The 8926-nt window shown below is 35.3% G+C and overlaps 2 non-coding genes across 2 annotated transcripts; one reads left to right on the top strand and one right to left on the bottom strand.

Moving 5' to 3' along the window:
* Nucleotides 1-446: 446 nt before the first annotated feature.
* Nucleotides 447-518, bottom strand: Trnae-uuc (transfer RNA glutamic acid (anticodon UUC)). The gene has a single exon. It is a non-coding gene; the product is annotated as a tRNA-Glu (tRNA).
* A 7490-nt stretch (nucleotides 519-8008) lies between these two features.
* Nucleotides 8009-8216, top strand: LOC145786019 (small nucleolar RNA U3). Its single transcript, XR_014291248.1, has one exon. It is a non-coding gene; the product is annotated as a small nucleolar RNA U3 (small nucleolar RNA).
* Nucleotides 8217-8926: the final 710 nt, after the last annotated feature.

Raw genomic sequence — 8926 nt, forward strand, 5'->3', positions numbered from 1 at the left:
GCGCGAAAAGTGCCCTTTTTAACATAACTCGCGCGCTAAAAGTGCCCTTTTATGAAAATTTGCCCCCCTAGTTCCAATTTGTGAAAAGATGCTATGCCGCGAGGTCCACCCGCTTCGCCCGAAATCTTCCGGTCGCAAGATGGAATGAATTTTCAACAATGTATTGTAAGCAGAAACTTCACTGCTGTAGCAACCCTCTGTTTGTTGTGCAGACTGCAGTGCGTGATGCAATGAACATTTCAACAATGTATTGTCTGCTTTGGACTTTTTTATTGTCACAGACTTAAAAATGTATCAGGCTAATAAAACAAATCGTTTGTATCTGCACTTGTAACATAAACAACAATTATGCTGTTAAAAACAAAAATCAAATCATTATTTAAAAATGGTATGACGTCAAATTAATATTCTCCTTGCGTGTGGAGGAAAATAGAAATAAAAAAATGTTCCTACACCGGGAATCGAACCCGGGCCGCCTGGGTGAAAGCCAGGAATCCTAACCACTAGACCATGTAGGAGACGACGTTTGAATGACTATGTTACTGTTAGAACTCAAACATTTTGACTGCGCTTTACAATAAAGTAAACGGTTTACACCCCATCATCTGAGTCATGTTTTTATGACTTCTAATTCAATTCAACTGATTTTTCTTTAATAGATTGTAAATAAAACGGAAGTCGGTTTTGCGTGTTTATCATCACAATGTTTATAGGCAGGTACGCATGCAATTCCATGCGCTGATCCATATCTGTGAACTGTGAAGGCTATGTGTACTTTCTCCATGTCTTTTTAATTTATATACAGAAATGATTTTTCGATACATTGATGATATGAAAGGGATAAAAATTGGCGGTTTGAACATAACAAATTTACGCTATGGTGATGATACTGATTTGTTAGCTGAATCGCAAGAAGATCTTCAAAAAAAAAATTGACAATGTTAACTCTATTGATAACGAATTTAATATATAGATTAACTTTAAAAAGATCAAATCAATGATAATCTCAAAATCACCAGACACGCCAAATTATAATTAACGATGAAAATATAAAAAAACTAAAATATTTTTCTTATCTTGGACATTCAATAACTGAAGATGAGAGGTGTGACCATGAAATTCTAAGGCGGTTAGAAATTGCAAGAACTGCATTTGGAAAAATGAAAAATGTTTTAATCAATCCAAGTCATGTCCAAGTTTAAATTTAGCAGTTCGTCAAAGGATATTAAAATGCTATATCTGGTCAACTATTTTATACAATTCTAAAACTTTGGACAGTATCACAAAAAATGGAGAAACGAAGCGATGTCTTCGAGCTCTGGACATAGGCCTACAGGCGAATAGGCCTATTTAAGATTTCATGGAAACGAAAGATCACTAACGAAGAAGTATTATCCAAATTCAATTCAAGCAAAATCTCTTACAAATAGTTAAAAGAAGAAAAATGAAGTATTTCGGACACACAATAAGGCAAAACTCACTACAGAGATAATTAATAGAATGGAAGATAAACAGTAAAAGAAACAAAGGCAGGCCAAGAATGATTTGGACAACAAACATCTCCAAATAGACAAAATTAAATTACAAAAGTGTAGTACAAACAGCTCATGATCGAAAACAATGGTGCATTGTATCCAATCCTCAATACGAGGAAGAATCGTAACGATGATGATGATGATCATTCATGATCATCAGTTTAATATCATGCTCAAACAATAAGTTAATTAATCTAAATTCCTGTACCCATCAGTTATCAATTCCTATTCAACATCACACCACTGTCGTTGCTGCGAACACTCCATTTTACTTAAAACGATGCACTGTACAAAGTGTACATAGTATTTTGTATATGTAATATGTTTAATATGTAAATAATATGTTTAAAACAATGAAAACTATTAATACTACAAAAAGTGCTCAATGCCAAGCAAAAACGCAAAGCAGAGCGAACTAAATCAAATAGTGAACTAATAAATAATATGTTTAATATGTAAATAATATGTTTAATATGTAAATAATATGTTTAATATGTAGCCTAATAATATGCCGTATGTTCATTGTTTATTCTTAAATGCTCGTGTTGTTAATTTTTCTTTTTTATGTTGGTTGTAAGGTTCAGTCGTCCCCGCATGGTTTCATCAACTGGCACACCTCCAGTTGCTTTAGGTATGTAGACCCAACTGGTTCTTCCAACTAATTCATCTACTTTAAACCCGTGCTTAATTTACTTTCGTGTACGTAATTTAAATTTGCATCGCATGCACGTTTTAAACTTTTGTAGTTTTGCCACCTTTTCCTTTTGTTGGTTTTGTTCCCGTTCACTATTTGTAACTTTATCATTGGTGTTGTTTTCCTACAAAGAAAAATAAATTGAATTGAATTGAATTGACACTGCTACCCAGACAATATTGTAAACAGTTATTACATAACATACGAATTTAGTTCATGATGACGTAATTGTATTTTTAAGCCTATATTTAGGCTCGCTCAGTACATGGCTCGCTGCTGAGTACAAGCCATTTGATTTGAATAACAGTAACGATTGAAAGTGATTGTGTGTGATTTTTTAACTGCTAATAAGGAGGGGGAGGTTTTTTTGGCATCCAACGTTAGCCCTGATTTTAGGATACTATGGCATATTCTAAGACCTCGGGTAAAAAAAATTGAAATTTCTATCCAAAACTTCGTTACTCTAAAAATTACATCTCTCTTGAAATTGCCTTAGTTTTGTAGGCTATTGACGTCATTTTCTTTCATGGCATTTCATCATCATGTGCCAAAAAATTTGCAAGACTGCTACAAACAGTTTTTTTGGTCTTGGTTTCACCGTAGAACATGTTAAAGTGGTCGTTTTTACTTGTGCGCAAACTGCGCATGACTACGCGTTTTTGTGAATGCGAAATTTGCGGAAATAGTCCGACCTAGCACCCCGAAAAAAAATCACTTTTATGTGTTTCACGATGGACAATTCTATCCTTAGATCAACCATTGGTCCCAGGCCCAGTCACCGAGATTGACAGAGTAAAGTTCTCGCTTATTGTTGCGGACTGCGGTGCTTGAATTATTATATTTACAAGATGTCGCTAAATGGAGAACAGTTGCAGCGTTCCAGATTCTACAACACAAGAAAACTACTAACTTAGAGAAAAGCTTATTGTCATAAACAAACTGAAGACATGACTACGAATAAAAGTTGAAATGCACTGCCTCTCCGTGAAAGCGATGAAAGCTTTGTCTTTGTACGCGCTGAAACCAAAATGTATCTTCACTAAATGTATTGTTACAGTCATAAATCCGTTGTTGACAAGCTGGCAACTTTTTCAGAGATTTGGTTCAGCATTAAACAATTTTTAATGAAAATACAATGAGTTTTGTAAGTTAGGAAGTGATTCGTCACATAGATTGTGACGTACAGGCTGCAAGACAGTAGGCACTTTAACGTAGGACAGTTTTCCGTGCGAACCAGTTACCACCATTGCGCCGCGGCACATTGGTTAAGAAAGGTAGGGCAATTTTCCTTATAAACTCAATTGATTACAGTCATTAAGATCCTTCTTGCACTCAGTTCAGTTGCAGAAGAAAAAAGAGTATTAACAGAAAGTGGGAATCGAAACCACGCAAACGAAATGCCTATATTCCCTTGCCTGTAACTAAAACTGTTGTTAACTGTTGTTAAAACAACAGTTGTTAAAACAACTGTTGTTAACAACTGTTGCGTGATCAGCTGATTGCTCGTCTTTTGTGACGTAGACTGTACAGTCGCACGCTTCGCTGCTCAGGCCCATTCTGGTTTTGAAAGCTCTGACAAAAGTACGCGAGGAATGCTGATCAGACCGCAATGGGGCAAAATTTTATTGAAAATCGTTTTATGGTAGCAAGTTAAACACAAAGAACGTGGAAAATCGCCAAGTAAGGTTTTTCCTTTAGTATCCCTTTAAAGTAATCAATTGAGATTACAATTATTATTGCTAAACGTTTGAAGTAAATGGTTACAATTATTTCGAGTACTTTTTAAACCTGTGACTCCATCAAACTTGACCATGCAAACTTTACATACTTCTGCCCATTCGATTTCCGACTTTATAAAAAAAAAAACAATATTCGGTTTTTATCATTCATGCATCCTTGGAAATGATTCTGCTGTGAGTGGCAATCAGAAAATAATTGAGATAGGCACTTAAGCTGATCATTCTGATTTGTCTTTTAACAAAAGTTTATTCATATTTACAAACATTTCCGAAAGAATGAACACACGATGAGTAGCATGCCAGTTTCTGAGTTGGTACACTTGAGTTCGGCACCTTGTCAGTTCATATAACCATGTTGTTAGTTAGTAGCACGACATTGAAAGAAATGATTCATGGTAAAGGTATATGCTGCTGCGTTCACAACATGGGCGTACGAGTCGCTCTCCCGCTACAACAAATGCCTCAATTTTGGGCAAAAAATGTCCAGTTATTTGTGAAAATATATTTGCAAAGACAAAATTGGGGCAAATTTTGTTCGCAATCCCAAAATGCTTTTTTTCCTGTGGCTAAGGCTGACACTGTCTATTCTGTAAAGTGCTAAGAGCAACATATGTCTGCGATGGATGCAGCGCTATATAAAAACACACAGGCACAACATTAAGATATTTCGCCAAAAAAAATTGTGTTTTACTTTACAGGTATTCCCTAGACATGGAGATGCAGATGCAATCGCTAAAAATTTTTTCGAACCTCCAATTAAAGCAAGATTTCTTCGATTGTATGTCATCGAATTTAATGACAAACCATACCTTCGGTTGGAGTATATCACCTGTTGAATTATCAAGGTTGCAGTAGCTTCTCACAGATGCAATGTCTGTCTTCTGTAGCCAAAAAGTTGGTTGTGTTTTACCAAAAACTTGAAAAATTTAGTTTTGCTAATTCAGATGCTGCATTGAGTGATGACTTCAATGAAATTCAGATTACCCTGGAAAAATAATTTCTGACATAATATTAATTAAATAAAAATAATTAATAATAAAAATACTGTAATAATATTCCGCTTTGCTTATTATAGTTTGCATTTAGCCTTAAAACATATCGAAGTGTTGTTCTGCGAGGCTTAAAATCATGTTTATAGATATCTCTTGCTTTTTTATCTGTTTTGCCTAGGAATGTTAAAAAAGGTGTTTTGAATTGTTTTTCTATGTTTAATTATATTTGTTATATTTTTTGTTGTTTGTTTTGTAGTTAAAACCCTTTTCAATCGTTTCATACATGGTTGGTTTTGAATCTTATTTTCATATTTTCAAGTAACAACTTATTTCATTAATCATAATGAAGAATTGCAAAAGTAACTGTAAAGTTATAGCTGCTGAACAACTTATTATAGTTTACTGTAGTTTTGACTTGGTTCTGCAAATTAGAAGTGTGGCCACATGCTCAGCAAGTGGTATAAAAATGATAGACGAGAAACGTTTGGAAATGCTGTCCCATTGGTGACCATGTTAACAGTCAATCCCCTTTGTTGTTTGTCTTAATTTATTTTATTAGGTTGTTTATTTATTTATTTCATTGATTGTATATACACTCCGCCCCTCGCGAAGAGGTACAAGGGGGCGGTTAACGGTTTTAGGTCGTCCCATAAACAGCCTATACCCGTAGCAGAAACTTTTTCAAAAGATTACCACTGCTCTCGAGAAATGTCTCGAATGTAAATTAACGCAAAAAGCAGTTGGGTTCAAATTAACTATCACAGCGTCATGATTAAAACTTTCTAAAAAGGGCAGAAGTGTAAAAATTGTCAAAATATTAATAAAAGTCGTGTGTTATGACCAGTAACAATGCCAGAGGGGTCCAGAGGGTACTTTTGGACCCGGGCCCGGGATAATTTTAAGTACCCGGAACCTTTTCAAGGGGCCTGGAAACATAATGAAACCACAGAGTATTCTTTAACTGCAGTGCGTTTTTCTTATAAATACCTTGATTTGGGACTTAAAGATGTCATTGGTACAGAGCCTGAAATATCCTCTCAACGGCCCTAGCTATGACAAATGGCATTCGTCATAAGACATGGCTAGGAAACTGTGTTCCGAAAGCTAGTGCAGACCGCTACTACCACAGCAAACCCTCAGCATCAGGCTAAATCAGGTCGTTTGTATCTACGTTTGGGAAGTAAAATATATGACAATGCGCATGGTGTGTTACGGTGATAAATCTTTTTTTCATTTAAGTGCGTGTTCAATTTTTTCTTATTTGTAGTCAATAAGTTTTTATATAACATTTACGCAAATTGATGCGCAATTGTCAACTTTGTGTGGCTTAAAATTTATCAGAAAGTTGACAGCAACTATATTGGTCAATTAAGGTTGATATGCTGCAGTGTTTATTTGTGTCTATGCAAAGCAATCTCATTTCACATGACTTCCGTTTTGTTTTGTTTAATTAACGTCTTGTGCTGGAGAAGTGGGCAATGATGTATATGTGTAAAAATGCAACAACAACTGAATATATGACTTGACAAACCTAGAAACAGAATATTTGATAAGTTTGTTTGTCGCTTAAACTAACTTTGCCAATGAGCGTCCAACGAATGATGTGATGACTGATGTACAACACAAGATTTGTACATTAATAATAATTTAGTTTGGTCAATTTGTGTTTTTAAATTATGAAAACAACTGCAATTACACTGAAGTAAATAGTCTCAACCAAGGTTGCAAATATATCACATTTGCCTAGTCGGAGCTCAAGGTTGTTACCCGAGGGTGACACCTTGCGGGTTTACATTTTTGCTTCATACAAAATGGAATTTGTTATCTGACTCAACTCATCATTAGTGCATCCGCTTCGGGAGCCGTTGACACATCCAAACACCCAGCATGCCAACCATACTGACATGCCATGGTAACACAGATTGTACCTACCAGGGAAAAGCAAGACTTACTCTTGCGAACACTGCAATCTCACCATGCCATGGCGAGTGAGGCGAGGGAGAGGAACGATTAAAGATGCCCTGTTGCAGTCACTCTTCCGACATCACACAATTTCTGATGAGTGAGAGGGACAGGTTAAAGATGGGTTGTTACAGCCTCAGCCAACTGCCTTCTAAGATAATTTAAACTACGTCTGTCTTTAGTGTTATCTGATCACAATTAAGCGTAGTGAATTAATTATTCTTTCTGGTGAAAGTAGCCTCCCGTATGTAATCACGTCAAAAATTTTTGAAATTATTTTGGTGTTTGTTTTATCATTAATTCTGTTGAAATAATTTTTTGCAACCCATCACGTTGTTAGGCCTATTTGTCATCTGTTTTAGGCAACGAAGTATTTTAATAACTCATTGCACATGACTGGGTAACTGTGTTTCGAAAGCTATAGTTAGAAACCTTTACTACCACACCGAACTTGCAGCATCAGGTTAACACAGGTCGTTTGTATCTACACTTGTGAAATAACCAACCATCACCGCCTAGCTTACTATTAAAAGCGAAACTCAATCTATTGTATTTATTAAAAAAAGACTGAAGCTAACTAAGCACACGTAAAATAATTGGAATTTAAAAATTAAAAATGAAAATAATTGTAAATTAGTCAATTGGCGTTTTGTTCCTTTATCAGCAACAACCAGCTAATAGAAAATAAAAACTTCAAACATTTGTGGAATTGTGTCTTTCCAATCCAAGGAGCTGAGTTATAGAGCGCACTCACGCGAACTAACGATGAGACGATATTACTGTTTGAAGATGGCAGCAATGAGTAAGACAAATTGCTGGTCTGACTTTACGGAAGAATTACCAGGGACGAAAATCAAATGTAGAGACGAAAATCAAAAGAGCTTGAAATAGTTAATTACAAAGAAACTAAACTGTATCACTAGCCAACCAAACAAAGGAACCAAAAATAGTCTGTAAAAATGCAAATATAGACTAAAATAACTTTGAAGCTTTCCATAATTCATTGCAGTTACGTTGCCATAAACGTTAGAATTATTCAACAATATAATTATACAGTATAAAAATTATGAATTGGTAAAGTCAAATCATGCTTTTCTTTTAGGAATCATTTTTATAGTGTGCATGTTGACAACGTCACTCATAGTTGGTATCCCAGCTATGATGACGGGATGAAGGGTTTTCTTCTGAGCATAAAGCTTGACTGCAACTTCCTCTTTGATAAGGTTCTGTTCTTGATGAGTGTTTTTTGCTGACGTTTAGTCGGTCAAGAGCAGGAGAACTCGTTGTGAGTAGTTGCTCATTTACAGTGTTGGGCGCGATAACTCATTTTTCAGTTAAGCGATAACGATAATCGATAAACGAAAAATGCCTAAAGCGATAACGATAAACGATAAATCAAAAAAAAGTTAAGCGATAACGATAAGCGATAAATTATCGCCGATAATGTCCGATAACGATAATTTTTTTTTTTTGATTAGCGCTGCCCCATCTCATGCAGCACGAACTGTTTTCATCAACATGACGAAAAATCGAACATAATATACTGCAAAGGGACAAAACTTTTTGTAAGTTATGCATGAACAGAATCACAACAGCGGCAGTAGGTATCGAATCTTCAACTTCTTGATCCAGAATCAAACCACTGAGGTAACCGCCGTGCTTATAATTATACCTTCAGATACCAGTTGGATGCTTTTATCAATTGAGTTACACTGCCGCTTACGTGCAGTAGGAAAAATAATTAAATCAAATGAAAATACCATAAAAAATTCCAAACTTTGTATTTTGCTTTCTGCTTAAAGGGCTGTTTACAGCAAAGTCAGCAATAATTGAAAAAATTCCAAAAAACGCAAATTGCTTGCAAATTTATTAGTAGGCTAATCTTAAGCGTTATTAGTAGTAAAAATATGCATACTGTGAAATCCATCAAGCTTGTCAAATTAGTCGTGTTTGTTTAAGAACAACAACATAATTATCGTAATTTAGCCTACTGATAATTTCAGA

This window comes from Aplidium turbinatum, chromosome 16 (assembly GCF_918807975.1).
Source record: "Aplidium turbinatum chromosome 16, kaAplTurb1.1, whole genome shotgun sequence".
In the NCBI taxonomy this organism is placed as follows: Eukaryota; Metazoa; Chordata; class Ascidiacea; order Aplousobranchia; family Polyclinidae; genus Aplidium; species Aplidium turbinatum.